The 27,316-nt window shown below is 34.7% G+C and overlaps 1 long non-coding RNA gene across 2 annotated transcripts; it reads right to left on the bottom strand.

The window, feature by feature from the left end:
- Positions 1–15,963: 15,963 nt before the first annotated feature.
- Positions 15,964–27,095, bottom strand: LOC134705418 (uncharacterized). 2 transcript variants are annotated; one of them, XR_010105557.1, is made up of 5 exons: positions 27,061–27,095; positions 24,256–24,336; positions 22,822–22,985; positions 19,135–19,431; positions 15,964–16,067 (listed from the first exon to the last, which is right to left on the bottom strand). It is a non-coding gene; the product is annotated as an uncharacterized LOC134705418 (long non-coding RNA). The 2 variants fall into 2 exon arrangements; XR_010105558.1 differs by having other exon boundaries at positions 19,135–19,243.
- Positions 27,096–27,316: the final 221 nt, after the last annotated feature.

Below are 27,316 nucleotides of genomic sequence, written 5' to 3'. Positions count from 1 at the left end.
TTGTCATGTTACTATCTCTTAAACACATTTCACATTTCCATTCTCAATTTTTGATATAAAGAATGTTTTGATCAAATGAAACCTAAATCTTTTTATTGCTGTGAAAATTAAAAAGGATATTTACTGCTCTAGTAGCACCATGTACTGCAAGTTGTGATATATTGATAATTCCAAGTGGTTCAATCATTTTACCTTGGATTTCATTTGATGGACATGTTGATATGGATAGTCTGTTTAAGCATCTTAAAAATCACATGAAGGTATACGCATATCAATAAACTGAACTCAGTGCGAAGAACCTTTAAAGTACACTTAGACAAAGAGCTCAATCTAGTGAAACACTTTTTTTATGCTGGTCACTGTCTGTACCGCAATCCTAAAAAAAAATATGCAAGTTAATTCTAATAGAAGTTGAATCCAAAGGAAGTAAATAAACCGTTTACTGAAATAAATGTACAATATGTCTATGGGCCACAGATGCCCCCTGCTTGTGAAAAGAAAACACAAGTAAACTCCACATATAGAAACAGGATTTACGTAATTTTGACTGTTAAGTGACCATAAGCATTGTGTATAAGTTTCAAAACATTTGGTTGAAGCAAACTAAAGTTAAAGAACAGAAACAACAGATTAAGCATGATCTTTCCTATCTTTAGTCTACGTGTTGATATTTGTATCATTAGTACTAGTACCAACTTCTTATATCTAATAACTCTTGAACAGTAACACCACCCAATATCGAACTTGATAGAGCTGTGTTATGGGGTAATACGCATTACGTATAAGGTTTATAAAATTTGATTGAGTCAAACTTATTTAAAAGAACGAAAACGCAAATTCAGCATTTTCTATGTTTTTAAAGGAACATGATAACTATTGAACGGTAAAAGTGACGCTACCAAATTTCAAATTCATTTTTTTGTATGTGGAAATAACCATTGTCCCAGGTTATGGAGATGGCGAAGACCCCGCTAACATGTTCAACCCCGCCCTATTTAGTATGCATGTGCCAGTCGCAAGTCAGTGGCCTAAACATTTGTCCATTTCTTTCCTCGTTTAAATTTCGTTTTATCGTGGTTTTTTTCTCTATGTTGTGATGTTATAATATTGTTTCATCCGGCTGCAAATGTTTGCATCTGTCCTAAGTCAGGAATCTGATGTATACAGTAGTTATCGTTTGTTTGTGTAATTTATACTTTTTTCTCGTTTCTTGTTTTTTATTCAGTTGGTTTTCTCCATTGAATTGTTTTACACTAGTAGTTTTTGGGCCTTTATAGCTTGTGGTTCGGTGAGAGCCAAGGCTCCGTATGAAGGCCGTACATTGACCTATAATGGTTTACTTTTATAAATTGTTATTTGGAAATAGAGATTTGTCTCATTGGCACTCATACAACATCTTCTATACCTATTTGCTCATTGTTGAAAGCCGTACGGTGACATATAGATGTTAATTTCTCTTTTACCTAGTCTCTTGTGGAGAGTTCCTCTTTGGCGCTCATGCCACATGAGGTGAAGGGTGTGGATCCTGTTAGCATGTTTAATCCGCCGCATTCTGTTTGTATGTAATTGTCCCAAGTCAGGAGACTCTAATTGATGAATTGTCGTTTGTTTATGTGTTACATATTTGTTTTTGTTCATTTTTTGTACATAATTTGTCCGTTTCTTTTCTCGGTGCTTTTTATAACTGACTATGCGGTACGGACTTTGCTCATTGTCGAAGGCCGTAGGATGACTTATAGCTGTTAATTTCTGTATCATTTAGTCTTTTGTGGAGTGTTCTTATTGGCACCCATGACACATCTTCTTTTTATTTTGTGTATAAGTTTTGTAGTATTTGGTTGAGGCCACTAAAGTTAAAACAACGGAACCCTTTTTTTTATGTTCGGGACGAACGAACTAGAGTAACTCCGCAGTTTATGTCTCTTTTCTATGGTACCAACACAGAAGTTCTGACTAGTGTGCTGGTGCTACGCATTCCACCAGCACTGTCATTAACACACACACACACACACACACACATACAATTTTATTATAAAAATATTCAATCTACATTTTGATTTGATTATTTTTGGCCTATAATGATTAAATGCATGCCTTAATTTCACAAGTAGTATCAAATTTGACAAATTTATTGTACATATACATTTTTGTTATATTTCATTACTTATTTTTCAATTAAACTTAAATTGATCATCACTTTCTTTTTATATATCTTTTAAGATTCCGTTTTGAACAAAACGATTTGTTACATATATATATTTCCCACGTATTTCTATCAAATCTGATATTATTACAAAGCAGCTATTAAATAAAATGCATTCGAACTTTAAATGTGCATTTAAATATATATGCAAGTCGTCAACTGGTGAAGTGGCTAGATGCATATATCGTTGGCCAATTGAACGACAGGTCTCCGATTTTGTTGTTTTAAAACGTCTAGAAATATTAACGGAAATAAATAAAAAACAGAACGACTGAATTAAATAAAATAATGTTCGATATAATGAACCATTTCGATTTATTTTTAAAATCTAAACGATGCTTTATTTTTATCTAGTTTCCTAATCATTAGAATGAGAAAATAAATACCTTACAGCTTCTTTAACCGTCGATCCGGATATGTAATAATGTTATAAAACAATTTAAGCGTCTTTGACCTACTTTACCTTTTTATTCGGATACTTGTGGTTATCTTCTTCAAGTTCAACGGGAACATTAGAATAATCTAGAAAAGAACCCAGATGGAACCAGGAATTCGGGTTGCGATTACCAAACAACCCGGATGTTGAAGCAGTTACCATGGTTTCGAACCAAAGAACCAAGGTTCAGAACCAAACAACCCAGATGGAACCAGGGTTTAGAACCAGAGTGCCCGGATAGAACCTTATTGCATTCGGAATTCTCATGACTTTTTATACCTTCAACGTATTTTCCAAATCATTTATTTATTTAGTATATTTATATATAATAATTTATATGTTTGCTAAAAACTGTCAGTATACTGATTGCCCCTACAAATGTCAGTTTAATGGTAATCTGTTAGTTATAGCAGTAAAATGGATAAAGGGGTAAACTTGACAACAAGTTGCTTACTTTAAAAAAAGGAAAGCAATACGTGAACATAACGACTGCTGACTACCGGGTTACCAAATGATTGTTGCTGATTTTTTTTTGCTTTTAATTCGAAATAATTGACTGTATATAGAAGTAGATAATGATGATCTTAAACACCTTTATGTATAATGAAAAATATGTAATTATGTGCACATTCACATGTCAGTTTAAAGTGTATATATACAACTACTATTTGAATGTACATTTTAAAGCTCGACTATTTTATTTATTTCTTAATATGTAAATCATTTTTCCGATGATAATTCTTTTGAAAATCCCAATTTCTAAAAACCGGATGTATTATGGAAATTTAAGCACTAAGATTGTCTTTATAATCTGGATGCATTTATTTTATATTTTGTTTCCTGTATGGCTGTCTTCATAATCGCTATTTTAAAAAATCGACCGTGACTTTAACGATTTAGATGTCGACATGACTCATCGAAATTGCACTGTGTCACCGCCTATTTCAAAAACACCTACAGACGATGCAGATAAATCCGAAGCATCAGCTAAATTCATCACCTTATACACGGATCAAACAAATGTATGATAATAACAACACGAGATCTAAGAAACAACCAAGACAAATTAAATCATGGTTTGGGTAATAAATCCAAACACGAAAATCAGAATCCTGCTATGTCGAAAACGCCTCAAATCATCCAGGAATTATAACATTATAACAACGTTTATATTAATGAAGACCTCACCAAATATAGGAACCGACTGTATCCTTCCCAAACAAAAATGTGCATTACAATGCGGGACTGTCAACGGCAAGATCTACTTGAAAGAGACAAACGGTACAGTTTATAATATCAACACTGCCTTTAACAAAGCAGTTATCAAGGCAAAACGGGATTACGAGTACCTCTCAGTCGACATGCTTATGAATTCAACACTCAATGAAATCTTCATTAACTTTGAGATAACTGCATTTTAAAAGTAAAATTATTGTGACTTATTATTCACGTGAACAACCTTGTATTTTATTCCTCATCTATATGTACAGTATCTTGAGTTTATCAATATTAATATTTTCAATAGAGGTAGAGAAAAGCAATATTTCTCGGCAAAACTTATCTGATTTTTTCAAGGACTTAAACAAAAATAAGTACGAAAATGATTTTTTGATTTTTTAATACAGTAAATGAAAATTTGAATTGTCCTATAACCCGGGATGAAATTTTGAAAGCTTTGAAAAAGGCTAAAAATAATAAATCACCGGGTGAAGACCAAGAGTGCATTTCTTCCCAACACAGACTATGCAAACGACTAAGCGCGCGCATGTTTTGATCATTTGTTTCTAACATACGCTTGCAAAGTTTACCTAAACTTTGACAAACTTTGCACTCTCTAGAAATGAGTTTACGTGCTAGTACAAACGCTACATTTGTTTCTAAATCCAACCTGATTAAACGATGTATTTGTTTCTACGTTTGTAAAAAATATTCTGTTTACCAACAACATATGCATGCCTTATTGAAAGTTCAAACGGGGTCAGTAAACAGAGATTAAACGATGTATTTGTTTTTGTCGAGCCTGCGACTTTTGTTGCAGAAAGCTCGACATAGGGATAGTAATCCGGCGGCGGCGCGCGGTGTTAGCTCACTTCTTAAAAGCTTTATATTTTAGAAGGTATAAGACCTGGATGCTTCATACTTTGTATGTGGATGCCTCATGTTACGAAGTTTTCGTCAGTCACATGTCCAATGTCCTTGACCTCATTGTCATGGTTCAGTGACTACTTGAAAAAAAGTTAAGATTTTTTGTAAATGTTAAATTCTCTCTTATTATAAGTAATAGGATAACTATATTTGATATGTGCGTACCTTGCAAGGTCCTCATACCCGTCAGACAGTTTTCAATTGACCTCGACCTCATTTTATGGATCAGTGAACAAGGTTAAGTTTTGGCGGTCAAGTCCATATATCAGATACTATAAGCAGTAGGTCTAGTATATTCGGTGTATGGAAGCATTGTAAGGTGTACATGTCCATTATGCAGGTGTCATCTGACCTTGACCTCATTTTCATGGTTTAGTGGTTATAGTTAAGTTTTTGTGTTTTGGTCTGTTTTTCTTATTCTGTATGCAATAGGTCTACTGTTTTTGGTGTATGCAATGATTGTAAGGTGTACATGTCTAGCTGGCAGGTGTCATTTGACCTTGATCTCATTTTCATGGTTGAATGGTCAAAGTTAAGTTTTTGAGTTTTGGTCTTTTTTTCTAATACTATATGCAATATGTCAACTTTATTTGGTGTATGGAAATATTTTATGATCTATATGTCAGTAGCGCAGGTTTTATCTGACCTTGACCTCATTTTCACGGTTCATTGCTCTGTGTTAAGTTTTTGTGTTTAAGTCTGTTTGTCTTAAACTATAAGCAATAGGTCAACTATATTTGTTGTTTGGAAGAATTGTTAGCTGTACATGTCTGACTGGCATGGTTTATCTAACCTTGACCTCATTTTCATGGTTCAAAGGTCAATGTTTAGTTTTCTTGGTTTATGTGACGGTTGTAATAAAGCTTTTTATTTTGGACTTTCAACATAATATCAATGATTAGTAAAGAAAGCGAGACATTTCAGTGTGTGCACTCTTGTTTACTTTTGTAGCGTTTAGAAAACAACAACAAACCATGCACAACGTTTACAAAATTTTGGTTACAAAGAAATGCATTCTTAATAACTATCATAATGTCAACTATTTTATACTGTTTTAGTATGGATTTATAATTTGTATAACAATATATTCATATAGTAGAATGTGGGCTTTTAATACCCCAGTCACATTAGTCCACGACCGCACTACGATCTCTGCATGGTAATGTCGTAGTGAGGTATTCTTGATCAGGCCTGATTACGACTTCTACCCGACTACTATCCGACTGAACACGAGCTTAACTCGACCATTCACGACTCCTTGAGGATTCAATCACGACTCAAACCCGACCACTAATTGAATACATATTCGAAAATTCCGACCAATTCACGATCTCTACACGATCTTTACTCGACTAGCTGACCTAATCAACTATACTCGATCTCAGTCTTATCTCTGCCAGACCAGATAGATTTGATCGTATAAGTGTTACCCTTGTCCGTCCGTAAGTACGTATACGTACGTCCTAAAAATAGTTTCCGTTCTCTAATTTTATTTTGTTTCAACCAAATTTTATGAAACGTAACACCATAAAACACAGATCAAGTGATCGAATTTGGGTGTTTATATTTAACATGATCATGAAAGCGGGAGGTTTGGCATGCCACAAAACCAGGTTCAACCCACCATTTTTATTTCCTGTACCAAGTCAGGAATATGGTTATTGTTATATTATAGTTGGTTTCTCTGTGTGTTACATTTTAACGTTGTGTTTCTTTTGTGTCGTTTATTTTCCTCTTATATTTGAGTGTGAATTCACATTATTATAAGACGTGTCACGGTACTTTTCTATCCCAAATTCATGTATTTAGTTTTGATGTTATATTTGTTATTCTCATCGGATTTTGTGTAATGCTTAGTTTGTTTCTGTGTGTGTTACATTTTAATGTTGTTTCGTCATTCTCCTCTTATACTGTTAAAATGCGTTTCCCTCGGTTCTGGTTTGTGACCGGACGCTGATTTGTTATGGGAGTTTTACTGTTCTTTTCTTTAAAATGAGATTTGTCACTGAATTAGTACTGATGTTAGATAGCAATATACATAAACAAAAAAATTACAAGCCCCTTTACCTTGCTTTCTTACAAATAAAGCCTACCGTTTGTGCCATATATGTGCATATGTATGTAATCAGTATTTTTCCATAGATCTGATACCCAGTAGTTGAATGGCTCAAAATCTTTTTTTTTTTTTTTGTATTCATGGCAACAAACTGCTTGTTTTTACTAATAATATTGCAAAATTGGGGTAAAGGTAGCACACATTTTCCAAAAATTTGGCAAAAAGATAGAATTTCAATATCCTGGAGGATACCTTTTCTGGAACTGTTTACATATATCTATCACAAACTCAAAAAAAAAAAAAAATTGTCCTTCGTCTCATTTTTTTTTTATAAAATTGTGTCAAAAAGCGTATGAAAAAATTGTTTGTAAACACACCGTACGGTGACATATAGTTGTTAATTTTTGAGTCATTTGGTGTCCTGTGGAGAGTTGTCTCATTGGCAATCATACCACATCTTCTTATTTTGATACTTCAAAAATATCTGGGCATACAGAAAATAAGGATGGTCAAACAAAAATAGCCCATTAAACAGGTAAAATATAATATTGATATTCTTAAAACGGAGTGGCTATTTGTCCGGCTAGCGGGACGAATAGTGCCAGGGTTATGTGTCCGGCCACTGCAATAAGCATGTCATATAATGTGTTTTCGGAAGTGCGTGTTATATTATCTTCAGTAGCACCAGGGGATCGCGTATAATCCGATCACTGATTTCCAATGTTAAGATCATGGCTTGAAACGGCGATATCAATATTTGTGATAAAGTTTGCAGTATTCGGAATTTGACATAGAACACGATAGTACAATGTATGTACTTCAAAGAATGATATAATCTTATAAAAGGCACTAAAAAAATTGAAATCACAAAGAAAATGGGAAATAAAGATAATTGATCGGAGAACTATAGAAAGGCTTTTGCAATTACATGTCTAGCTGAATAAAAATTAGCTTAGTTATATTCCGAAAATGAATCTTGCAAATAACCCTTGAAGTGGTATATAGGCGAGCATAGAGGTTCCAAACTTGAAGTGGGGGATATAGGATTATGAAAAGTGGGGTAATGAAATACACGGGACATCAAGATTGGATCATGATCAGGAGAAAAAAAGTAGAGAGGAATTTGGGAAAAGGATCACACCGTGTCACCACGACCCCCTCACGCAATTAAATAAAATCCCCCATAGAATTTCTGAATAAGATTTTAACAGTCATGTTAACTTTTTGAGGGTTGGGGTGGGGGACATTAAAGAAAAATCTTCCACCTCAGTCTAGCTCAAAATATGGATAACTTTAGGTTAGGGGTCTATAATTCTCTTTGACAGCTACAGACATAATAATTTTGTAACTTTTTCAGGTAGACAAAATCCTCTACGTTAACTTAAAATGCACGAGTCATACACTACCCATGTTTGTTTTACAAATAATTTCTTCTCTCTTCTTATGTAAAAAATATGGGCGGATATATGTGATTGTTTTCTGATTATTAGATACTAGTATGAAAAAAAAAAACAATTAACAATTTCAATTACCAGTAACAAGATTAGGCCCTTACAATAAAGATTACAAAAATGTGCTACCCCCTGGTGCTGCTGAAGATAATATTACTTGATTACACGCACACACAAATAGCGACATGCGCATTGGATTGGACGGACAAATAGTCCTGGTACTATTCGTCCGGCTAGCCGGACAAATAGCAACTGCCTTCTTAAAAACTAGCTTTGTAGGCTAAATTAGTACTCAGCTGTCTAATAATGAATTTTAATATGAACAATTACTTTCATATTTGAAAAATACTCTGGGGCCAAAATGCAGGATCTACTTCCTAGGTTAAATTAGGTTTTGTGTTGCTAAGTTTTTAATTTTCTTGATTGTGTTATGTAGACTTCTGTTTGTCTTCTTGTCGGCTTTCGTTTTTCGCTATGACTGTGTCGGTTTGTTTTCGACCTTTGAGTTTGATTGTTCCTTTGGTATCTTTGTTCTCTCTTTTAAAATTTTACACCACCAAAGTATAGATGCGTACTGTACAATGAGGAATTTGTGAACACTAAAAATAAATGGTGACAATATATTTTTGCAGAAGCTCAACCTAAGATCATTTCTAGTTTTTGGTGGGGTTCGTGTTGTTTATTCTTTAGTTTTCTATGTTGTGTCATGTGTACTATTGTTTTTCTGTTTGTCTTTTTCATTTTTAGCCATGGCGCTGTCAGTTTGACTGTCCCTTTGGTATCTTTCGTCCCTCTTTTATGAGAGTTAATCAGAGCTGCACACATTTTTAGAGAATAGTGTAGCAGTCTTGTATACTCGTGTATTGCCGAGTTGAGATCAAAGATCAAAGATCAAAACCGCAAATCGTACAGGTGGTCGTTGATCGGGAAATGATCGGATATTAATCGTGCAAAGATCGAAATAATCGATAACTGATCGGTAAACTATTTGTATTCCGACAAAACTCGATCTCTACACGACCTTTCCCGATCAATTCGATCCCTTCTCGACGAATTCTCGATATTTTCTCCAGTGACTGGCTTCTCGATCCTTACTCGATTCTAGTCGGGGAGACTCCAACGGCTCAATAATTCTGGACACATCTGTTTCATCTCTACAATCGTTCACTAAAGCATTTTCATATGATCTTGATTGACCAGGAATAAGTTGTGTTTTGGGTTGGATTGTTCGGTCCTACATATATCTACTGGATCATGACTCGTTACTATCAAATCTTTCTCTGCCTCTGCCTCTCTGCCCACGAGGTCTGGTAGATTTTGGTTGAATGATTTGGAGAAACTCTACGTATCTATGAGAACTAGAAGGAATGATACAGTATTTATATGGAACACGATGTTGTCAAAATATTGCTAGGATCGTAGTTAGATCGCAGTATGAACGTTGTATGATCGCAGTATGGTCGTAGTAAGAGCGTGCTATAATCGCAGTAGGAGTGGTAAGATAGTGTTGCAATCGGATAAATCGAGGAAGGGTCGTAGTGAGGACGTCATGAGCGTAGAAAGATCGTGATAATCGGAGTGAGGTCGCAGAATAAGCGTGGAGAGAACGTTTTATAATCGTAGCGGGATCGTTATGCCCGCGTCACACTGTCCCGATTTTTATATACGATGGACACCCGAATGCGAAAATTGTAAGTTCGTACGAAGTTGGTCCCGATCTCGTTAAAATACCAAAAAGTGACCGAAGCAAGTACGATGAATAACGAAGTCTATACGATGGTGCCGAAATTATATACGATAGCAAAAGATGGACATACGAAGGTTAACCGAAGGTTAAAGACGAGTATTTAAGCTTCATACCGTATAGCGGGTTATTTTCGCGGGTGTAAAATTTCGCGATTTTCATTGAACAAGGTATACGAAATATTTTGGCGGTTATTATTTTGGCGGATTAAAAACTTTTATTAATACCTTTGTATGTACACTTTTAATTTGGCGGAATTTATTTTGGCGATTAAGTTCTGTCCGCGAAAATAAGCGAAAATTTGCACCCCGCGAAAATAACCCGCTATACGGTATCTCAGCCGAAGCCTACACGATGGATCATGAAGGCTACACGATGGATTACGATGATGGCGCGATGGCCATACGATGTATAAAAGACGTCGTGTACAGCTTACGATGCATTCAAATTATATGCCGAAGGCATCACGCGTTTTAAAATGTTTGATCAATATTGAATATATATTATATTGTGCATATGCCATATTTATATAATAGTTCTTGAAAAACTGGTCATTATCGTGATATATGGACTGCCCACAGGACAGGATAGTAATAATAACTGAGCCGAAGGCGAGGTCATTATCGCTGTCGCAGTCAATACCACTGTCCTACGGGCAGACCTTGTATCACGATAATGACCAGTTTTTCAAGAACTATAATGCTTATTTCATTGAGAAACCACGTTTTGAAAAATTCTCATAAATTTAAAATGCATACAGCGAACTCGAGTAGTTGTATGATTTCTATGGCAAAGAGTGAAAACTAGTCGTAGTAATACTGCCATTCATTTTAGTGCAATTTTTCAGTATATATATAAATACTTAATCAAGTTATCTTTAATTTTATAATTAACGAAAACATATAATAAACAACCCAACAACTTAAATATCTATACTATTAAACGAGAAGACCTCATTTTGGGTGTCGCTTCTCTTCTTTCCACAATAAATTAATCAACACGGTTCTGTGTCCTATAGGTACAGTGCATATTGCCATTTGTCATCCATTCATATGATTATTCAGATTGAGTTATTTTTGGAGAAAAACATGAAAAAGGCATCCGGATATTGTCCCGTCATTGGCCGAAATTTTAAGTCAGATTAGACTCCCGGTTTGCGTTTTTCTGTATACTTTAAACATACATATACAAAGAATAGTGTATTTTCAGAATTCTATCTGCTATCATTTTCAAGTTTACTATCCACGGCAGAGTTTATTAAATAGAGAGGGTCTGTATACTATATCAATGACCACTATGGATCGATTAGTAAACTTAGAATTGAAAGTAAATACACTATATTTATATATTAATGAATGTTCATAATATACAGATAAGCGCTAAAAATATTCATGAGAACTTTTGAAACCTTTTCTGAAATTCTCCAGTCATTAAATCTTATACAAAATTCATTGATTACAAAAAAAAAGAAGATGTGGTATGATTGCCATGTTGAGCCTGAAAACTCTCCACAAGAGACCAATATGACACAGATATTAACAACTATAGGTTACCGTACGATCTTCAACAACGAGCAAAGCCCATACCGCATACTAGCTTTAAAAGGTCCCGTACTGACAATGTAAAACAATTCAAACCAGAAAACTAGCGGCCTTATTTAAGTACAAAAAAATGAACGAAAAACAAATATGTAACACATAAACAAACAACAACCACTGAATTACAGGCTCTTTACTTGAATGTTCATAACATACTAAATGTATGTTCATATTGAAATAGATAGAAAACCAAAACATGGGAATATTGGAAATAAAGGAAGAGGGATAAAAAAAAAAAAAAAGCATTTTCCTGTCCCCAATAAGAGGAGGGATATGACCTTTATCGGGACTCCGGGATCGGGTGTTTTTAAACTCGGGATTTCGGGATTGATCCTTTCGGGATCCGGGAATTCCTTTTTTTGAATTTCGGGATCTCGGGATTTCATTTTTTAAGCCCGGGATTTCGGGATTTCATGTTTTAAAGCCCGGGATTTCGGGATCAGGACCCCTACTATCACCCTCCAATAACCTATGACTTTTTCCAGTCCTTTAATATTTTATAAATTCTTCCAAAAACACTTTACATACTTTAAACTACGATCTGAATGCCCGAGAATTCTTCCAAGAACACTTTACATACTTTAAACTACGATCTGAATGCCCGCGATTTCGCGGGTGTGTTCTAGTAATATTAAAAACAGGAACATGTTTTATAAAAGGTACATCTCTCTAAACAGAGAAACCACGCCCAACCGGTTATTAACAGGGAAATCACGCCCAACGGTCATTATCAGACAGAAACCACGCCCCAACGGTCATTATCAGACGGAAACCACGCCCCAACGGTCATCATCAGACGGAAACCACGCCCACCGGTCATTATCATGTAATTGTTCGTTCACGACCGGTTTTCTGGTCCGTTTTTTTCTGTTAATGACCGATGGAATTTATTACTGAAGATTATTAACCAACTTACTACAATATGTATAGAAATGCCCATGCTTTATAAAAGGAAAATTTCGACATCTGGTCATTATGAACGGAGAAATTGCTACAGCCAGTCATTACGAGATCTCAGTCATGCATTACGAAATCTCAGTCATGCATTACGAAATCACACCCGTGCATTACGAAATCACAGTCATGCATTATGAACAGATGAAACGGGACATCGATTAAATCAAAATGTCGTTTTATTTCTTTAAATAAGTGTGACATTTTTTTATTCTTTTTTAAACTTAATATCATAAAAACAAGTTTAAATGATGTTCATTGACATTGTTTTGTAACGACTTGAAACGGAAATATTTCACAGCCTTTTTCGAGTACGACTTTCGATTATTATCACTGTTTCATTTCCGTTGTTCAAACTTTAGAATAGTTGAACTGTCTGATTTATTCTTCCCAGCTACTTTTTATTTGCTAGATGAAATGAAATTAAATAGCATAAAAATTAGTACTTGGATGAGAAATCAGAAATTACATCTGACAGTCACAATGTTGACTAAAATTCCATGCGAAATTGAATGCGAATTAGGTAAACTAGAAATGTTATGAAACGGGCTTTTCATAGGTAAACTAGAAATGTTATGAAACGGGCTTTTCTGTATTGGTCCTGTTGTAGTGTGTGGATAGCTGTATAATTTTGTATCCGAGGCTCGAAGACTGTTCTTGAATGAAGTTGCCTTTATAGTTGGTTAATAAAAGTATCAATATATGGACTTTTTCATATTGGCTCTGTAACATGCCCTTGATATTAATAATGGCCTCGGACAGTTGTAATGGCCCTCGGCGTTGCCTCAGGGCCATTACAACCATCCTTGGCCATTATTAATACCTCGGGCATGTTACAGGGCCAATATGAAAAAGTCCATACATTAATACTATAATAATGAATGTCATGTGACCCCTTTTAATCCAATAAGAGAATCTTATTCTCAACCGATATGAAATAAACAAATATAGTGTCCATATCTGTCCCCAATATGTTACATACGAGGGGATGCCACGCTCCGCATTGCCTTGTTTGAACTGTAAACTGTGTGCACTACTCTAAATAATCACCTATAATTATGCCCATGTTTACTGATCTACTAGTCTCTTAAAGGTAAGTTATGGGTTCGTTGATCCCTTTTATTCAAAAAGAGCTCTTTCCAGGAGAATATCATAACAGTATAGACAAAAGGAAGGATGTGGGGAAAGCAACAAATGCGGCAAAATATGACATATAGAAAACAAAATGGTTATGGAGTAAACATTCGTGTGACAACAACTCAGACGATACATAAAAAAATAGAATAATGAAGAAAAAGTTGGTTTCCCTATATACGTGTACCTGCAGTGTTGGTTTACGAGGCGCGTTTATGATTTTCATTATGTAATTTGATATGAAAAATTGACAAAAAATAATATTTTACTTGTAAAAGTAAATCCTGAGCCTGTAATAGCTGCTCTTCTTGTTCCATTTGAATTAATAGAAACAACGCTGTCGCTTTTCTTGTTCTCATAGAATCATATGATATGAGCTCCATGTTTTGTGAACGTCTTTCATAACTGTCGTATTAGACTGACCAGTGCATATCGCGCATGGCACTTCAAATGTATTTTAGCGCGAAAATTAACTTACATTTAGCTGGATTTATTGTCGTCGTAGTTCCATCTTGTCGCCTTCTAACTTTTATTCGATGGTAACACGACGAGATTACGAGGTCTTCACGAAGTCGTGTTGCCATCGTAAGACCATTGGGTAGCTTCGTGATTCATTCGTGTAGACATCGTAATGTCAAAACTGCCCGATGGAAACGATGGAAACACGAATGAAATACGATGTTCAAAGATGCATTCCCGGTGACATTACGATGGTGATGATGGTAATACGAACTCAATACGAACCTTCAACATTGGACGCACCTTCGGGGATTTTTTAACATGTAAAAAAATTTTAAAACCCTTCCCGAAGTTGTCCCCGAAGGCTGGAAAAAGTGGCCGATGGTCACAAGATGGTTAAAGATGGAACTACGAATAGCCCGATCTGGATACGATCAGTCTCGATTTTGAAGATTTTCATAATCTTGTTGCCATCGGCTTAAAAATCGGGACAGTGTGACGCGGGCATTATAGAAGCATAATGAGGACGTAGAAGCAACGTGAAAGAAACGAAAAATTTAATTTTCAGGCCGCTCATAATGCGAGTTCACCACGATCTTAATTAATTTTAGATTGCGGTAATCGTGGTGCATTCGTGGTCTATGACTAGGGCTTAAATTTCAATTCATTTTTTTGTTTGTTTGTTTGTTTATAAATATTCTAAATATTTGTACGGTTTTGAAAATTGTATTCATTGTGTTGATCTGTGTTGACCAGCTATCCTACACGTATTGGTTTATTTATGTTATACGTCACCCTATTCACACCCATACTATCAGTTTGCGTACACAAAACTTCTGGATTAAATGTTAAAGAAACTGTAGTCAAAGTCTTGAGATAGATAGTTTAACATTCGAATCCAAATTTTAGAATACTATGCGTGATGACGCCAATACGTATTTTTATCCAGCGTATAAAAAGTAAAAAAACACAAAAATACTAAACTCCGAGGAAAATTCAAAAAGGAAAATCAAAAATCAAAAGTCCACACACATCAAACGAATGGATAACAACTGTCATATTCCTGACTTGGTACAGGCATTCTCTAATGTAGAAAATTAATACGTATAAATTAATGCATATACTTTCTATTTACTAGGTCTTGCGTAAAAACACCACGTGCATGTATAAAAATTGATTTCACTCGTGAATACGATTTTTTGCTTTTCTTATCTGAATTCAGGACACGGCAGTAAGAAATTGATATTTGACTATCATGCATGGTCATCATTGTTAACGGTATTCTGACCTCCATCTATTTCTCTTTTGAGTCTTTGATGAGTTTATTTGCAACCACTGGGTCGATGCCACTGCTGGTGGAGTTTTAATTCCCTGAGGGTATCATCAGCCTAGTAGTCAGCACTTCTGTACTGACATGAATTATTATTGATATGGTCATATTTATGAATTAATTGTTTAACAAATTATGATTTTTTGACATACTAAGGTTTTTCTACCTCAGGAATAGATTACATTAGCTGTATTTGGAAAAAACTTTTAGGAATTCTTTGTTAGGCCTTTTTAACTTTTTTGTATTCGATCGTCACTGATGAGTCTTTTGTAGACGAAACGCGCGTCTGGCGTAAATACAAAATTTTATCCTGGTATCTATGAGTTAATTTATAAACTTTGACATTTTCAAATTCTTAAAACTTTTTATCCAAGGAATACATTACTCAACTGGTACTTTAGTTGGTATTTAACATTAAGATTCTATGCAGCGAATTCTGCCAATTTACTGGGAATCTATTTATGATGCTCAAAGTTCAAATAAAAGTAGCTTTTCTCAACAGCAAACAAGTTAACATCATCAGGCACATCTGTATTACCACTGTCACCGACAAAAACCTGAAAAATAAATACAAAAGAGCAGTAGATCTATATCGTACAAAAAAGGAGTATTAGGGCGGGTTTTTAATTTTACCGCTAACGAAATTTAAACAGCTTGCTTGCTGCGATGAAATTCTGTAAAGGACTTGATTACGTCACAGAATATAACATCACTCATGTTAGGTAAATCTAAAACATGAAACACAATCCGTCAGTGGCACCAGCGATATTAAGTCTATTACTTAAATTCCATTATCTCAGATGGTGCCATTAAAACAAAATACATATATGGTTTGGCGATATCTGACCACAGCTTTTATTCATAATATAAATAAATCTTTATTGCAAAAAACATGAAACCCTGACGGGTTAAAATGCAAACATAGTACAATGTATACACAAGTGACAAGAAACATAACTATACATGATAAATGTTTTTAAAAAGTGAAGTTGATATTAATAACATATATCTATATATAGATGTATATACTATTTGACCAATGTGGACCTTATTTTCGCAATTCCATAGATTGCTTTATATAGTCTACAACACTAGACAAAATATCTAGATTCATAAATAATCTATATGATGTTTTGTGAACAACTGTTCAAAAACATATTTACCTACACAGATAAAAATACTAACCAAAACTACTCCAAACCATAAAATAGTTGATTGTATTTGTATATCATAAGATATAGTATGTTATAGTTCATCATGAAATATATATTCAAGATGTGTAACAATTCATTCCATAAACATGTTAAAGGTGACAAGTCAAAACCATTTGGTTGAAAAATTTCTCATCTGATTGAAAATCATGATGTTTTATGTAGCAAACCAGACAGCTCCTTATAAAGGCAATAATAGAGTTGTATATTCTATAACAACAGAAGTCCATGCTACAAAAACATACTTACTATTGAGGATTCTACTATTCAAACATTATAGCTATATAGGATCTCCTACAATCCTTGTACGGCAATTAGCTACATGGAAGTATATGTTACATATGTAATACCAATACAATTTAAAGCATAATTAATCGAGAAAATAAGAATTCTTCTGTAACTCCTGTATTAAGTTGTCACCCTTTGCTAATCCTCAAAAACAATTGAAAAGACAACTTCAAACACACTGAATTCATACCAAGTTTAACCAATACAAGATAAGGAAATATTTGCTAGACTTCAGCATGACTAGTAGGCCTGGAGTGTTTAATACCTTCTTAAAAACTGTCAAACCTCACACATGTGTTAAATTTTCTTGAGAAAATATCCAAAAACAGTAACTTAGTAATGTCACAATTTTTGTTGACTGAGAGATACAAAATTTACAAGTAAGCAATACCGTAACAATTCATAGAGAGATATAGGAAATGTTAACAATTAGAGACTGATGAAAAAATAAAGACTGTCCCCTCTGATACATCTGTATGTACTGGGTGCTATGGAACTTACAAGTAAACCGTTACTAAAGGTATGAAATAACAGTAGAAGCGATCTACATAAAGCCATATTTATATTTACCAGTATAAGTACGTCTGAGTCAGTGACAACTCTACAACAGATTTATCCATCGGATATATATACAACTCGTCTAAACAATGTTAGATCTGTAAATTTGCTTTCGCAAATTTTATATTCTTCCCTGGCCGGGATTCGAACTCATGCTTCTGTGATATCGTGACACCAAATCGCCTGCACTGCATCCGTCCCGTTAGACCACACGACCACCTGGGCTTTACAATAATAAAGCTTTCGGTGGCCGTGTGTTACCTTTCCTCGTCAAGTTTTAATCTAGCGTCGTACTACAGTACATGATATATAAGGCATGGATATGTTATTGTTACAGATCTGCTCAATTGTCTATAGTAAAGGATTCTACAAGTTAATGTAAGATACAGTCACAGAAAATAATTATATTTATATTCATACTTCTTAATTCTATAAATTATATACCTTCTTATATATAAAGTGCATACAAAATCAACATGACGATGTTAGAGTAGATTTGATTCGTAACTTCCTCCCCGGCGCCGGGATGGATTATTCTGAAGAACATGATCAGATGGATTATATATATATACATATTTCGGAGTTTTAGTATGACATTCATTATTAGTGATCTGGTACAAATTTTTCATTGAATTTCTCTTCAGTGATGTTAGGGATCGCAACGGTATTTGGAAGGCCATGTAAAAAGTACCCTCATTTTTAGATAAACTCTTGATTTTTAAGAGTCAATATAGGATGAACGGATCATATAAACCGGAGGAAAAATATGGTACAAGCCCAAACGAAAAAATATAAAAGAGTCTAAATTGAAAACTACGTTCAAACCTATGATTGCGTTGGATAAAAACCGCAATTTTTATACGTGTGCATGTACAAACAAAAAATTCGTTGTAGAAGGGTCTAAAAACAGCACAAACAACATTTTCCAAAAGACCAAAAAAGTGAGATTTTTTTTTTAACCAAACGCATTTGACTAACAGGTCGAACAACTGATGTTCTTTAAACCTGCTGACTGCCATTGGCGATTGCCAAATAAAATTGATCACAAGATGTAACAAAATGGATCTTAATATAAATTTAATACTAAACAGAAAAAAAAAATATAACTTGTGGCCACGATGTTATGCCACAAACATACGGTGTCAATATGTTTTTTTTTGTACACCAGATCCGGATTTCGACAATAAATGTCTCTTCAGTGATGTTAGGGGTCGAAACGGTATTTGGAAGGCCATATAAAAACTATATATATAATTATAATTTATAATAATAACATATAATTGTAACCTTATATTTAAGAATTGTTTCATTAATATTTCTAACGCATGATTCGGCATCCCATATAAATTTGTAAAAAACACATACATCAATATTTTGTGGATTTAAGTTTAGAAACTGAGAAATAATCAATACACAAATCTTTTAAATATACCATAAGATTGGAAAAAAGTTGCCTTATATCTTTATACATATGATTGTTATATGTTAGAATCAAATGTACATGTGCATGTAGATCTAGGGGTTTAACTTAAAACTAATATACTGCTTTTGTAAATCTGACGATTACCTGGTAAATTATCAGCTGGAACATATTGATGCAGAGCTCTGGGGGTTTGCATAAATGACGTCTGATGATGATCCAATGGCTATCGATCCAATGTACAAATGTATGTGACCTAAAAGAGTTAAGTTAGTAACGTGATCATGATGTGTCGTGAATCGAGTCCAGTATGCCATGGTGACCTATCTGTAAAAAATGTGTGTGTCCAGGTCCAATGTCCAATTGTTACAACCTTTTTGGTGGTGTTCTGTTGCCAAGCAAGGTCGCACTTTTCGCTTTCTAACTGATATTCCCAACATTGTGCTACAACTCAACAAAAATGAAATATTAGTTCCACCATGCTACATAGCATTGACATAACAAAATCAAATGACTGTACAAAGAAACAATAATAATAAAAAAACTAGAGGCTCGCAAGAGCCTGTGTCGCTCACCTTGGTCTATGTGAATATTAAACAAAGGAAGCAGATGGAATCATGACAAAATTGTGTTTTGGTGATGGTGATGTGATTGTACATCTTACTTTGCTGAAAATTCTTGCTGCTTACAGTTATCTCTATCTACAGTGTACTTGGCCCAGTAGTTTCAGTGGAAAATGTTAGTCAACATTTACAAATTTTATAAAAAATGTTAAAAATTTACTATAAAGGACAATTACTCCTTAGGGGGTCAATTGACCATTTCATTCATGTTGACTTATTTATAAATCTTACTTTGCTTAACATTATTGCTGTTTACAGTTTATCTCTATCTATAATAGTATTCAACAATGTTCAAGATAATAACCAAAAACAGCAAAATTTCCCTAAAATTTCCAATTCAGGGGCAGCAACCCAACAACGGGTTGTCCGATTCATCTGAAAATATAGATCTTGACCTGATAAACAAATTTCACAGTGTAGATACTATTCTGTACGCTATCCGGAAGTCGTGATTTTCGAAGCGAAAACTGTTTTTGGATCACATTTTAAATTTGATGGATATACTGAAATAAACGGTAAGTTGATCATCTGAACATTGCTTAATGATTTAATCAGCTGACATCAATATTCTCAAATGGTTTAGAAATAAATTCAGCACATCCATTATTCGTATCTTTGCCTTAATCAAGAGATTTGCAAGTGCATCACTCAGGAAAATCAGTCGGTGAACCTAAAAACAATATGTTTACCCTCTTAGTGTTCAAATTAATGTATGAACCAGACTTAGTTTACTAAATGAAGTAGATTTCAAGTGGGGGTAAAAGTTTCAACCAGATCTTTGAAGCCAGAAATGAGAAATTTACACTTGTTTGAATTTCTCACTGTACGATCAGTCTCGCTTGTATATTTTGAAACTGTATGATCAGTCTTTATTTCACTGTATTATAGTGGTGATTTCAAAATTGAGTAAATTATCATTAAATTCATTCAAAACTATCTAAATACATTATTGTAAACAGTTTAAGCATGTCACTTATTCAGTTTGTTCCATTCTTTTACGCGAATTTAATGGTGCGTTTATTTATGGGAACGGCAAATATCAGCCTCCACCTAGAGCGCTTTGATCCAAAAGAATTGCCGTATTTGTCCTATTAGAATCGAAATGATTCATGGGGGCTTGAATATATCTATATTTTACCACGGGTTGTCCCTTTATGCCGATATCTTACCCCTCGCTATCGCTCAGGGTAAAATATTTGTCATAAAGGGCCAACCCGTGGTAAAATCACGATATAGTCAAGCCCCCATGAATTATTTCTTAATTGGAAGGTGGCATTTTCTAAATAACACAAATATATTTCAATAAATTCACATCCTAAAAACTTATGAAACATGTTTTAGCTTGATAGGGTGTACTCGACTTACTACATGAAGTATAAGGATGTTTAAATGTTGCTAAAATAAGAAGAAGGTTTGTTGTATATATGTTGCAGTGAATTTGTATAAACAGGGATTATGTAGAATTCCTGATTTTTCAGGGAATATGTAGAATCACTAAAATCATTAGTAATTATATATAATCCCTGAAAATGACCAGTAATTTACATAATCAATGAACATTTTAATAATTATTCTACAAATTCCCTAATATGATTTCAGGGATTATGAATAATTTAATGGTCCTTTAGTTTGTTTAATAAACAAAATTAATATAGACAAATTATAATTTTAAGTTTCTTTCATTTTCCTTGCCAGATGAAATAATTTAGCTTTTAAGGTTCATCATAACCTTTTGGCTAAAATGGCCGTATTTACACCCCAAATTTTACTCTGAGCACAGACTAACCTATACACCTGGAACAGTTTTGAGGGATGGCAGGAACTAGATATATAAATAAGGACTAATTACTTCAGACCTCAGACAAATCAATGTAATTATATATAGAAGTGTTTAACGACCTTGACTGGCTTTTCAGCCCTCGCACGGTCGGCTCGGTACCCGAAGACGTTTGGTGAGCTTTAACATATTTTGATGCCGTGGGTCAGGAACAAGTAGTGGAGGTAGCAATATGTAGGCCGCCATCTTGGTTTTGGTGAGTTGTTTCTGGTTTGTTGACTATTTTGTTGTTTATTCTTCACTAACGGCTGCTTTCAGGGCCAGTTTGGTCAGCTTGGCAGCCCGCTAGCCTCGATGATGGAGTACTGGTAGATGATCTCGGACGTAGTTCTAAAGATGACAGGAAGCGTTATCAGGACCAAAGTCGTGAGGCAGTGAAATGAAGGTCGTATCACCCAACAGCCTAGGATACAGCCCTCGGACGTTAATCGGCATAACACTCCCTATGATACAATGATTTTGGAGTGCATGTTAACGCGGGTACGCCAACTACTACGTCTATCTGTACGGCATGGATTGGTTTCTGTCATCTCAAGTAGTAAGTCGTTGATATCCAACTGTAAACCCTCATCGAAGATAGCGGGTAAAGGAGAGCTGGCCCAGCACGTCCGTTCAGATGTAATGACTGAGACGTGACCTAATGTTATGTGATGATTGAGATTGATAGTGATGAATCAATGTAATTAAACCAAAACAGTCATATAACATGTATTGGCTTAAGTTTGTCAAAGAAGTTTATAAATGATTTCCGTCAATGCAAATACTAAACTTAAGAGTATAAATAAATATCTTTGTTCAAATATTTCAAAATACTAATATCTATTCAATTTCACAAATATGTACTGAATAAGCATCATGTAAATCATTAAGTAAAGAAACATGAAATTTACAGTTTTAAACAAGGGAAATAATAATGAATTTCTGAAACTGATTATACCAGTAAGGGAGACAACTACAAATACACTTTCATATTCAGTCAACGTGCATCACTATGCATTATCTATAAATTATGCGGCGAAGAGAAGTGATGTTGTCCAATACAAAGAATGTACCTATTAAAACAAATAGATGTTAACAACAGAATCAAAAGGTGGAAATTAGCAAAGAATGACGGTCCATTCAAGATAATTGTCTGTGTCTATTGAAAATAAGCTATGATTGCCTTGCGAATTCCAACTTCCTGTAAAAATAAAAAGTTATTGTCCTTTAAACCTAGTGGCATGTAGAAATGCTACTGAGGATTTATTCGTCTCAACTCGGCCGATTCCGTACCCTCATCTAGAAGGAGAGTAGAGAATCCGAGGATTGCCGAATGCTGAAGATTTCCAAAATTTTTGTTTATTTGTATAGAAAGTTGAACTTCCGGTTACAAACCTGGGTCCTTCCGTCCCAAAGTGTACGTGCCTTTGCACCTTTGTACGTTCATATCCTTTCATGGTCTTTTTGTTGTGTAGCGTGTAACCGGACAGGGACGTTTATATATGTTTATCCTCGGGTTTGTACCAGTTTCCTGGGATTTGAAAAGCAATTCACAGCTTCTGAAATCAATAAAAAGTATACACAATCACTATCAAATATAAAACAAATACTAGAATATATAAAACAAATTTCAACACCTATCAACCTAACCCGAACCTGTTAAATTAAAACTGTTTAAAACCCTTTCAGTCCGAAACTGTTTAAACCAACTGTTTGAAACTATAGTCTGAAACCTAAATGAATGGAACTGGTTTGAAACCTAAATGTATGAAACTGGTCTGAAACCTATTTTTATGTAAGGAACGGGTCTTAAACCTAAATGTATGAAACTGGTCTGACAGTTTGGAACTATTGTCTGAAACCTAAATGTTTGACACTGGTCTGAAACTTCAATGTATGGAACATGTCTGAAACCTTAATGTATAAAACGGGCTAAACATTAAAATGTATCAAACGGGCTGAACCCTAAATGTATAAAACGGGGCTGAACCGAAATGTATCAAACGGGCTGAAACCGAAATGTATAACACGGGGCTGAACCCAAATGTATCAAACCAGACTGAAACCTAAATGGTTTAAAACTTGTCTGAAACCTTGTGTATTCAACCAGGCTGAAACCTATCAAAACAAATTTATGGAAACTATTTCAACTGTTATAAACTTTCGACGTATGAAACTTTATTTAAATATATTTATCAAACTGTTGGAGCAGGGTAGCACTAAGGTGTGGTTTAACAGCAAACACTCACTGCAATTGTGAGAGATGTTGAACGCAAAACCTTAGCACTAACCCTGTTTATACAACTTCTACGGAACCAAAACTATCTATATCTTCTCAGCGGGTTTCAAACACTCCACTTTGTTTGACTAATCCTGCTACTCGTCTTAAACAATTAACTGTCTTAACTGTCTTAACTTTCTGCTCTTCTTCTTGCAACGTCTCCGATACAAACGACAACTTGAACCGAATAGCTGCCCACTATTTAAACGTCGAACGCGGACCTCGAAGAGAGCACCCTAGCAACAATTATTCAGGTAAAGCGTCTGATAGCAACCAAGGATAAAGGGATGATTTTTAGATACAGTTTTCAACGATGAAAAAGATTAAAATGGTAAACTCATAGATATATCGGAAAATATATAACTGTAGAAATATTATAATATTCTTAAACCGAAATTCGTTACAGCTGAATATGTGCTATGAAAATTGAAAAATCTAGAGACACAATTAAAATGTATAACCTTTTAAGGAACATTTAATTTTAATTCGAGAGTTCATCAGATAACGCCTGCCCCACAACACATAAACATTAAAGACACGTTACTAACCTGCATGATCTGTTACAGCGCAAATACAAATTGTTAGGCTTAAATAGGCAGTAGACGATCTGTCAATACTCAATTTCAATACTAAAAAGATATAGGCAAAAAATAATAATAAAAAAAAACACAACAAATTAAACTCGTCGTCATATATATAAAGACACTACAGATTATCTTCGCAAAATGGAATCCATGAACCCTCTTCCTCTGGAAACCCTCCTTGTCACTTTAGATGTCACCTCCTTGTATACCAACATACCTCATGATGACGGAATACAATCGTGTAGGGAAATATGGGACTCTCGCAACACTTTAGAACCACCAACCGAATGTTTAGTCCAGCTGCTTACTTTGGTCCTTAAATGCAACAATTTTACCTTTAATGGTGATAATTACCTTCAAATAAACGGGACAGCGATGTGGACGAAAATGGCACCGTCTTACGCCAATATTTTCATGGGCAAATTAGAGAAACATATTATTTCATCATCTTTATCCAAACCTCTGTCTTGGTTCCGTTTCATCGATCATGTTGACATGAAATGGATCGAATCCCAAGAAAATTGGATGCTTTTATCAGACATGCAAACAACGCCCACCAGTCAATTAAATTTACATATGAAATATCCGACTCTAAGATATCTTTCTTAGACACAACTACATCTATAAAGGACGGTGTCATATCAACAGACCTCTACTGTAAACCTTCAGATAAACATCAATACCTTTCTCCTCAAAGCTGTCACCCCAAACACTGTACAAAAAGTATCCCGTACAGTCAAGCTCTCAGAGTAAAGCGGATTTGCTCCTCTGAGGAGACTGTCACTCAGCGGTTACAGGAACTTCGCGGATTTCTAATCAAACGAGGTTATAAGAAATGGGACATAGGGGTTTGCGCGTGCTAACAATAACAGCCGCAAAGACCTGTTACAGTACAAAAAGAAGAGGCGCAGCAAAATAGTTCCATTTGTGTTAACATACAATCCCGCCTTTTCAAACCTTTCACGTTTGATCCGTGCCAATTGGCAAAGTATTGCCATCACCCAAAATTATCCAAAATCTTTCCCGATCCTCCTGTCTTAGCTTTTCGGAGACCAGCAAGTCTAAAAGACTTATTTGTAAAAGCTGCCGTCTCCTCTAATACAAGCTGTCCAACTACAGGATGGTGCAAGTCGTGTGGTAACAAACGATGTCTGACTTGCCAACAAATAGTGAATACTCAAACATTTACTTGCCACTCCACTGGGTCTGTGTACACAATATTTTGTAAAATAACTTGCAAAACCCAGAATGTTGTATACATTCTTCAGTGTTGATGTGGCATGCAGTATGTTGGCGAGACAGAACACCCATTCAACAAACGCATGAATGGTCATCGTAGCGACTACAAATACAAGCCCGACCTCCCCGTAAGTCGTCATTTAAGATCACATGGGCACGCCCAAGCTGATCTTAAAAAACTTACCATCACTATCATAGATCACAACGAGGATTGGTCAAAGGCCGACAGACTTGCTCGGGAAAGTTTTTGGATAAGAAAGCTGAGGACAGTTTCCCCAGAGGGCATTAATGAAAAAACATAGAAGAGTCACTCATTTTTCCTACCGTCACTAATTTCCTGCCATCACTTGTGGCCAGTTACTACGGCTTCCGTACTGGACCCTTACACTTTTCAGAAATTTTTGAATTATATTAGTTTTGATTACAGTTGGCAAGGAGATGTGTAAGTACGCAGACACGTTCTTTTACTTAACCTTAGTAAAAATTTATTACTCTCAATTTTCTTATCATCAAATTACTATATTTTTGGGATGTTTAAATACGCAGTCTCTGATGCAACTGCCCTACCTTTGTCATATTTTAAATATCACACCAGTTTAGATCGGTCAGGACTGTTTATTGGGACTGTATTTCCACGCAGTTGTTTAACATCTCAACTGTCAACACCTTTGGGAATTTAGAGTTGTGCCAGTTCACATCGTAAATAACTTTTTTTTATTTTTGGCATATTTTTGTCGTCTTTGCGGTGTGTTTGGAAATTTTAAAATTGTTCCAGCGTTCGCTTAAATTGTATAAATCAAGATTTTGATAGAGTCTTAATTTGAATTGACATGATTCATTTTTCATCGTGCAATTACCGAAGAAGGATATCTGTTATCCGAAATATCTAACATATTGTTCGTTTTATTGTGTTTTTGGTGATGTTGTATTCTTTTAGACTTGTTATATATATATGTTTTGTTTAAATATACTTTTTCACTCTTTTTGGTCTTTTGGAAAATGTTGTTTGTGCTGTTTTTAGACCCTTCTACAACGAAATTTGATTGACATGCACACGTATAAAAATTGCGGTTTTTATCCAACGCAATCATAGGTTTGAACGTAGTTTTCAATTTAGACTCGTTTATATATATATATATGAGTGACCCTCATGTCATGAGTACCAACCAGGACTATCAGTATCAGGCAGACTATATGCTTCTAATTTGATGTAGAAATACAATGACGATTTCATTATTATAATCTGCAAATCGTAGTATAATATTGCATCTTATTACTCATATTTGTAAAAATTAAATAATTTTATAAAAATGAATAATGGGACCAATCTCTTTCAGTCTTTGCATGTGCTCTCCACGTGGCGATGAAACTCCTGATGAAATATGGTTAAAATGACGATCGATAAAATGAATTCTTTCTATTAAGATTACTTCTAATAAACATTGGAAGCATGAGGCAGGTTATAACCATACAATACTAACACTACTTTACCATTTACAAGATACTACTTTTCATTTTTTTCAATTTTACCGCTAACGAAATTTAAACAGCTTGCTTGCTGCGATGAAATTCTGTAAAGGACTTAATTACGTCACAGAATATAACGTCACTCATGTTGGGTAAATCTAAAACTTGAAACACAATCCGTCAGTGGCCCCAGCGATAACTGAATTTAAGTCTATTTACTTAAATTCCATTACTCATTTTTATTTCATTTGGTAAACTGTTCCATATTTGAGAACATGCATATGTAAATGTTTTCTTTGGTTTTGGAAGATTTAGTGGT

The sequence above is a fragment of the Mytilus trossulus genome, chromosome 2 (genome assembly GCF_036588685.1).
Source record: "Mytilus trossulus isolate FHL-02 chromosome 2, PNRI_Mtr1.1.1.hap1, whole genome shotgun sequence".
NCBI classification, from domain to species: domain Eukaryota; kingdom Metazoa; phylum Mollusca; class Bivalvia; order Mytilida; family Mytilidae; genus Mytilus; species Mytilus trossulus.
The sequence above is the reverse complement of the archived record's forward strand: the minus strand, read 5'-3'. Positions and strand labels throughout refer to the sequence as shown.